Source organism: Apis florea, unplaced genomic scaffold (genome assembly GCF_048593485.1).
Source record: "Apis florea isolate Af1SG1 unplaced genomic scaffold, ASM4859348v1 contig_3571_pilon, whole genome shotgun sequence".
NCBI classification, from domain to species: domain Eukaryota; kingdom Metazoa; phylum Arthropoda; class Insecta; order Hymenoptera; family Apidae; genus Apis; species Apis florea.
Window position 1 is genome coordinate 201,941 of NW_028256783.1, and position 9,782 is coordinate 211,722.

The 9,782-nt window shown below is 25.3% G+C and overlaps 1 long non-coding RNA gene across 1 annotated transcript; it reads right to left on the reverse strand.

Annotated features, from left to right (window-relative positions):
- Positions 1–407: 407 nt before the first annotated feature.
- On the reverse strand, positions 408–1,479 carry LOC147656618 (uncharacterized). Its single transcript, XR_015294085.1, has 2 exons — positions 1,296–1,479; positions 408–1,245 (listed from the first exon to the last, which is right to left on the reverse strand). It is a non-coding gene; the product is annotated as an uncharacterized LOC147656618 (long non-coding RNA).
- Positions 1,480–9,782: the final 8,303 nt, after the last annotated feature.

Consider the following 9,782-nt stretch of genomic DNA (forward strand, 5'->3'; position numbering starts at 1 on the left):
AGATATTTTAAATAGTGATAGTAATAATAGTGATATTTTACTTTCTCTACGAAAACGTTGTAAACTTAGTTATAGAGAATGATACCGACCATAGTAATCATTAACAATCAGAGCTTATGGCTTTGAAAAAAAGAAGCTACTGAACTAAAAATCTGGAACTATTCCTGGCATTATTCTCTTCAAGATAATAAATCTTTCTTGTTCAACGATCACTTGGTAGTAATTATTTATTAAACATCTTGCAAAATAAAATTGTATCTTATATATATGCATTTACATGTCAAAAGACATATTTGCTCAATTTCGAACGCTCAGTCAAACCATGAAATGGCTCGATTGACTGACATTGTTTATGGCACGCGTTATTGGAACTTAAATCCAAAGGAAGAAGTTAACTCACAGATCTGTTTCAATTGATGTAAACAATTGTATATATTACGGTTTATATTGCAAAAAATGCAGCAAAAAACACGATAACAGAGCATTCAGAAGATAAAAATAGTATGGAAAAGATATCAAGTATTAACAAACTATACGAACGCATGCGAGGCTTCCATATTAAATTATATTGTTTACGATAATAGTATACATTCTAGATAAACATGGCTTGTTTCGAACAAGAATTTTTATAACAAATTGAAATCTCCTGCGAAACATGATTCATACAATGATTCCTGATCTAGATCAAAGCTTATCCAATTCATTTTAGCATTCTTGCTACGTAAATATAGCATTAATATTGTAATAATAAAACACATATGGAAAATATATCAAATATTTCGCTTAATGAAAATTTTCTCGCATGGTATTCGGCATACACGTAGATTATTATTATGCTTATACTTTGCTGATCTCGATTCCTAATAACAGTCGTGTTAATCTCTCGATAACCTTTATATTAGAAATTATTGTACAGCACAAAATAAACGATTAGTTTAAAAATTCAACTCAAATTGATGACTTGATGAATTTTAAGTGAAACTCTAAAATGGGTAAACGAATGTAGACGAGCATGAATTTGGTCAAATGCAACTTCGATTTTGTTCGAGAGAAGAAATTAATCATTTTCAATTCACGAGTTCATTCCAAGAGAACGAATATGATGTAATAACTTCACTGAATCTGATATCGCAAAGTTCTATTTCTTTCCAGAAATAACGATTTATAATGATGCATTGGCCATCAAGAGAACACTCCTTGAAAATGGGTTTTTCTTTAAATCCATTATAGAATGTATATCTGAAACTAGACAAATAAATAATATTTAATTGTAACTCCTTCAGTAGGATACATACCTTTTTTCGCGATATTTTTCCCACTGTCAATTCCATTAGATTCATTGCCAGGACTAGAGTAAAAATTTGGCACTAATCGAAGTGATAAATTTTTCATTTCTTCGTAATCGTAACAAAGAAAATATTAAAATAGTAGAATTTAATTATTATTCCAAAGAAATGGAATTCTTAGAGAAAAACAAGTCTGTAAATCGATAGAATCAATTAATATATTTATAAATATATTTATAAAATATATCGATGAATTCGAACTGATCAGAGTGATACATATATCGATTATAATTTACGATCAGATGCTCTTATCTCATTTATTCGTTGCACTCATAATAAAATATCAATATGTTAGATTATTGCATGTCAACTGTCAAGGAATTCTTGCCTTGTTAAAAGAAAGAAATTAAATTTTATTTGATGTGTTACAAAAAATGCATTAGTTGCTTTCAAGTAAATCCAATTAGTATTGGTTATCGAATGGAATTAGGATCTTTTTTTATCTGATGTGAAATATGATTACACAGACCTTTTTCTAATATAAAAAAAAAAAATGTTCGTGTCAAAAGCCTTAAAGATTTATATCTGTTTTATATATATTTTTGTTTCGCCATTTATATACATTATATACATTAAACTTTACGAACAATAAAATTATGAGAAAAAAATGATTATTGAAATTATATGAAATATATAATTAAAAATATAATTCATTACTTAAATAATAAATTTGAATATTTCTATTTATTTAAAAAAAATTTATCATTCGATGAATCTCTAATGAAATATAAAAATTATCTATCTTATGAATCCATCAAAAAGAACATATTTAAATAATATTTTATAAACTATATATTTACAACTATGAATCGAAATCGATCGAAAATACATCAAATTTAAAATATATATAGAATAAGATAATTTGGATAATAACTGATAAATGAGAAAATGTTGAATAATGAATTTCAATGCACATCAATAATTAGTCATAAACATATCCTTTTCTTAGATAATTGGTATTCATCACTAAAACTATTTCTACAATTACAAAAAAAAAATCTTATCGAGATCTTATATCTTAATATTCTAATTATAAAATAGGAAAACAAAAAAGATATATATATATTTTTTCAACTATAAATGCTAAACTTGAAATAATCGCAAATAAAACAGAAATCGTGAAAAAATAATAAAGATCAAAAGAGAATTATTTCAAAATATAATTTTGAATTGTAATAAAAATGACTGAAATAGATTTAAAAAATAATTATTTGAATTTTCTTATTTCATAACAAGAAAATTTATTAAAAGTTACAAAATAATATTTCTTTATGCGATGGATATGACATTTTTTAATGTTTTTGTTTTATTTTGTAAAATATAATATACAAATATCTAAAACCATTTATTTTTAAAATATAATTATTGCTGTGAACGTGAACGAAAAGACATCTATAGATAATGCCATTATGCGAAAACAATGAGAAGATTTTTCAAAAAATTTTCCTTTTCCAAGAAGTAAAAGAAAATACAAACTATGAAACTCAATAAACGCAATGAAACTATAATAATTATAATATTTTAGAATGTAACAAATTTCTACATCATATATTCTGCACTGTTTTGAAAGATATGAATAAAAATATGAATAAAAATGTTTTATTATCAATTATCATTGTTACTAAATATTTTTAATATATATTATTAATCTATATTTAAATAACATGATTGTATATATTTTTTGTATGTAATATATTTAAAATTTTTTTAAAAACGATTTCAAGTAACAGATACTTAATTTCCAATTATTTTGGATACATGAGCATCATTAAATTAATTTTCAATGATTGTAGTTGTTTATCTATTGGTCGATAACTCCACGTCTATGATTAAAATTAACGATTCTAATACCTTCGAATATTCTAAATTTCATTCTCAATTTTTCTTTGTATTAATTAAATACCTTTATAAACATGAAAAAGCATGATATAGAATGTTTATCACTCTCGTTTTTTTACAACTCTCGTATAGAAACAGACTCGATAGTTTAATTGTGTACTGCATGCATCTTTACTAATTCAATAATTCAAGAAATCTATATAACTCGACAATGATTCGAGATCTTGAATAATTCAGAATGCTTTTTTGATCTTCTCTTGAAATAGTTTGAAACATTACAAAATATCTTAAAAATTGCATTTTTTCTGCATCGAATGTGTATTTGACTGCATGCTATTTTCTTAGCACCACTTATTCTGTAATTATCTTTTAATTGAAATAAGATCAGTTGGAATCTAAAAAACAGATTGCCTTGATAATGATTTAAATGAAGCATTGTTGTTTATTTACATATATGACTTATTACATATAATGAGTCGATGTTGCAATTATCAATCAAAAAAAAAAATTTTTTTAATATATCGTGGAACAATAGCATATAAAATACGATTCTTTTCGCTTATCGTACGTTAATAATTCACGATAATTCAGTGAAATGTTACAAGATATTTCTTACAACTTTGCGAAATTGTTTGAGATCTTATAACCATTAATAATGATGGTATCATCGTGGTCATCGATAGCAAATTAGCTCGACGCGATATATCTCTTCGTCTAGAATTCAGAACATTAAGATCTTTGTATCCATTCTAGGATGCGATAAGAACATCATCTATATATTATCTGTATCTCTGATACGATAAAAACATCAATACGTATACGTATACGTATTCTAGATTCTGGAATAACAAATTCATAAATCTTTGGAATATTTGAAAAGCATTTCTCTACCTAAAAGATATTATGAAATTATGAAATAAAGAGGTCAAACGAAATGATCATTAGTCTGTTTAATAACCATTTCTAAAATCACTACAATATCATAAGCTTCTTCTTAGGTACCATACATATATAGTGTATATATGAAAAAAATATGAAAATATTCGTTCAAGCATCATTTTCCTTTGCAACTTTCATTATGGTCTTGTTAACAAAAAACCAATCACAAAGTACGTAGCCTATAATAGTATATTGACCATGTTATTTACTTGAGCAAATAGACAAGATTTATTTTCATTTTTTTTTTTGTTTTTTATATTGTTGCTTGTAAAAGAAGGAGAAATATATACATACAGAAATGAGAGCATAACAAATCCTGTGAATTGATTTCGTGATCAATCCATTTCATTTTCAAACTGAAAAATATTATACAGTTTCACCAAGTTCAATTTATGTTACTATCCTATTAATACGCGTAATAATTATGCAAAATAATTCCAATATCAAATAGATATTTATTTAGCAAAATAAGATCTTATCCTAAAATAACATACAGGAAAAGATATATTCTTTTATGATCCTATACTCGATATACTCCATGAAAAGATTTCTGGCACAATATGCACCTTGAATTCGAAGAATCCTTCAAAATTTCCGCTAGCTAATTTATACATTCATAACATTGATCCTCTTTCTTATTGGATGCAAACCAAATCAGGCTTGCGTTTGTCCTCGATCATGTGAAACACAGATTCCGTATAAATCGTCTAACCAACCTTTCAAAGTTTTTAGGTTATCTCGACTACCGTGAATATAAATGCCTGAATGATCCATCTCAAACAAGTATGCCATCGCAATCTTCGTTTGAAATCGAAATAAATGTGGACATAGATACGCTAAATGAAATCGAGAAAATCGATCCTAATTTATCGCGATGACAGCAATGATTCCCACAATTCAGTGATACTGAAGTAGACCAGATTTGACTATTATTTATTCCATAGATACTTCGAAGAAGAATAGGGCGCCATCTCGAATCAGAGTCCGAATATAATCTATAATCTCGTGTTTCAATAATCATAGTTATAGTTGGCAACTTCGACTGTTCCAGATAAACATTGTCGCATCAAATCTGAAACTGTGCAGAAATATTAATCTTGCCAATTCGGAATGAAGCTTGCGTTACAAAATCGAAAGCTCTTAACATTCTAAGTTTGGCGCAATATCAAAATATATTAAAATAGTTTTGTAAGGAAAAAAATCTCCTAGAAAACACCTCAACAGCATGAGTCGATACCAAGATTTAAGACATGTTCTGTTTATAAAGAGAAAAATTTATCTTTACTTTCTTTGACAAAAAAAATTTTTTGATTTTTTTGAGCAGAATCAAGGACAAAACGGAAAACTGTTGAATTGATAGCTCAATTCTTTGTCCTTGGATTACTTCCAAGATTGTCTATCGAACAAAAAAATATTGGTAATTATCCCCTTGCCTGATGTCATATCTAATACTGAAGAACCCTTTTCAAACATCGTGTATTTCAAACATCGTGTCGTCGTTTTCATATGCGAGTTATATGTTATTAATTGGTGAGCACTTCCACTCTTGTCAACTCCTCGCAATAGTGATTTCGCCATATAAAACTCATATAATTGTTATCAATGCTGCCTTAGATCACTTCGGCTGAGCGAAACTTTGATGCAAAAATTTTATGAAAATGTTGAACAATCACCGATAAAATTAAAATTGGCCGAAATTCGATAGTAAATAAAAGTAGTACGATATTGAAGAAGAGATTGAAGTGGCAATAAGATAAATGACACTTCTTTGTAAGAAAATTGCATGTCAAAAGTAAGCCAATTTAAACTTCTTAGATGTTAGATTGGTTGACTTCAAAGATTTTATCTTCTTGACATCAGGAACTGCAACAGCACTCATATTATTAATAATATGTAATACATCTTACAAATAATGCAATGCTTGGCTTTGTTAGAAATCTATCTACATTTTGCCTAATACAGTAATAGCAGAGATAAGAATTTCATTTTCTTCTTGTGGAAAGATATTACAGAATTATTTTAAGCTATTTTTAAAACAGAGAGTAGAAACATACCGAGCCCTATGAAAGTTGAAGTGGAAATTTCTGCAAAGTAAATAAAATTTTCATCTCAAGCCAAAATGGAAAGCATCATGTCTAGAGATGGTTGGCTACATAACGATGATATTAAACGGCGCGATTGCAAATAATCTCTTTAGAATTTCTGAAAAAATTTTATAAATATTCAAATCTCGTGGTTCATCCAATAATTTTTTTTAAAAACTGGAAAAGATTACGATTAAACTTGATCAATTATGAAACGATGAAGTTTTCAAATAATAAAAATAAATTGAACAAGTAGAGAAACAAGAATGAAACGTATTCTTCTATAAATTCTATAAATTCAAAAGAAAACTTCGAAAAAAAAACCAGAATAGAAATCTGAAACAGAATGATTACAATTTGAGACAATCGATATGGATCTGAAATGGCTTGAACGATGAAAAATAGTCGACGACGATAGAGGAAGAACAATTTGAATTCTCTAAAAGAGAAAATTTTGTAACATTTCAATGGAAAATAGCCAAAGCAAGTGTAAGATTGGGTATAAGAGAGTATTATCTACTATTTGGCAAATAAAATATTAATAATCTTCATAGTCGAATTATGAATAAAATAATAATATAAAAATAATTATTAGTTGGAACTAACAGAGAAACTAATAGAAAACAAAACAATACAATTAAATAAACAAAATACAATTAAAAAAATTAAAAAGAAAAGTCAAATTTCGAACTAGCTTGAAAAATTTTTGCTAATATTTTTAAATATCAATGGAAAATAATATAGAATGGCTCATAACCTATAAATAGATTTATAATTTTTATAATTTTTTTGTTTTTAATATAATTTATTTTTTTAAGAATTATAATTAATAGTCTGAAATTATCAAAAATTTATCCATAATTTATTAAATTTTTAATAAATCTGCCAAGATAATTTTAAAATGAGCGCCTTCTTTCAACAAATACAAAATTGACGAACGAGTATATCTTTTATAATATCTCTAAAAATGATTCAATTAATCTCTAGTGAATTTCCGCATGAGAAAAATATATAACTTACATTTTCTTTTAAATTAGCCAGAAGCATGTCACGATAAGATACTTGGCTTTGGCAATCTGATCATATAATGTACTATCTAATGTCAATGAGACTAATGTAATATACCACGTGTGTTCCTGATGTGAAAATTTGTTACTGAAAATTATACCACTTTTGGTAATAAAAAGAGTACTTCGATAAAACCAAATCTAAATCTATGACGTCCTCTTATTTCTACTACTATCAAATTACATTAACATATACATATATAGTATATAAATAAAGTATACACGACATATGATACTACAGGAAATATTCTTAGAATAATTATGCTTTGCATTTGATAGAATTTCATTTATCAGACAACTACAAAGAACTAATAATAATAGTTCATTTCTAATATCTAGCCTAAATTGTTATAATGCTTAGAGAATTAACTTATACCAATGAATAACAATTTTTTATATTTATTTCACAATAATATATCTTGATCTTGATTACAAATAGATCTAAACAAGCCTGGCAATTGACGATTTACGAATCGTATACAATATCTTCCCATTTTTAAGCCACTCCACATTTTTGTGAAGTGGAAAGAGAAGAGATTGGGAAGTTAAAAATCTATATTGTGTATTATATATATATATATATATTTGCAAGGCAAAATATAATAGAAGAATATGAATGGGAGAACCGGTATACTAGTAGGGATCAAAAAACGATGACGAAGAAGAAATTACTTGGCTTAATAGATTGAAAAATTATGATATTTGTGACGTAAATTTATTAATCTTTTGATAAGACAATATTTATCGATTGATTTGATCCTTAATTTTAGAGTCATATATCATTGCATAAATTCAAATAAATTTTTAATTGTTTTTTTTTTATTTCTGAAGAATGTAAGTGTAGTAAATATTGTTGATCTTGTATATTAATTAATTGTTTATTATTTAAAATCAACTGATATAAAAAAAAATCTTTCCGCCTGACTAATACAATTAATTCATCAAGAAATTTTAGTGATATTTCGAGTGTGAAAGCTTTTATTAATATATTGTCTATATATATTAGTCAGTTTCGAATATTACAAAAATTATGGATATAAATTTTTTTTATCTTTGCTCATTGTTTTAAACATTGAACGGTAAAAAATGAAGCTGAAGTAATATTGTATTTAATAAATTTTGATAAATTTATCCATCATATCATTTATTAATAAATCTTTCCTGGATACATTTTTATTTTTAATTTGGCGCAACATTTTTTTCCATATTTACAATTAGCACGAATATATATAGGCAGGAATAATAATAATAATAAACTAAATAATATAGAATATAATTATCTATTCCTGTATGTTAAATTTAAATATTCCTGTAAAAAAAGACTAAATATTATTTGAAGAGTTTTGTATGCGATGTAACTAATATGTTTCATAAATTATGAAATCTTTTGAATGCTAAAGATTTAGTGTCGCCAACTCTTATTTTATAACTATATGTTCTAATTGTTTCATGTTATGTTCCGTTTGAAGTGATTTTTATACACTATTTTCTCATGAATATGAATATTTGAAATTATGTTGAAATATTCTTGATAATTCAGAATTACTAAATAATTGTTTATTTAATAATGATGTGATTTGTTTGTAACTATTTCTATAGTTGTATTGATATTATCGATTAAAATTTGCGTTAATCTCTTCTTCATCCTAATTGTGTGTTTTGTATAATAATTGCATTGTTGTGAATTTAATAATTAATTATTAAATTTAATAATTTAATAATTTTAGCCGAAATTTAATAATTAATAAAATAACGTATATTATAAAAAGAGCATTCATCTTGTTAGATTTATAGAAATCTTTGTTTGGTAATCTTATATTTCATGAAATTTGGAAATTATTTGGAGACGCTGCTATCAAACATGATGCTAACAATCGATAATTAATAATGTATTGCAATGAATATGAATAAATTGAATGAATTAATAAATATTTGTGATCAGATTATTGTTGAATTTTATTTTAATTTTTTTTTTTTTTACAAAATGATGTAAAAATGATTGTATTTAGATATAATAAACCAGAAAAAGAAATATCTATTTTATGTGTATATAATTATAATTTATTAGCATGTTGAGAAGTTTGTTTGCGAACTGTTATCAAGAAAAATGTAGTATATATGTGGTACATTCATGTTTCTCGTTGTGTCTATCTATGATTTTAATTTAAAAAATTTTCCAAGATAAGATTTCCCAACATTTCGAAATTACATAAGATAACAATATCGTTTTGATTTTCTTTGGATATGGAAAGATTAAATTGATTAATCAGTCATTATATTTTTTTCATTTCAATGAAGAAATATATCTTTTACGAGAATGAAAGAAATATAGAATGGATAATAATAATAACAGAGAAAAAGAAATAAAACAAATAGGAAATCATTAAAATTTTTAGTTTTCAATTTTTGAAAATAATTAAGAAAAAAGAAAAAAATTTATTGATTTTAAAACTTATAAAAAATCTTTTATTTTATTTTTATTTAATTAAAAAAGAAGAAGAAACGAA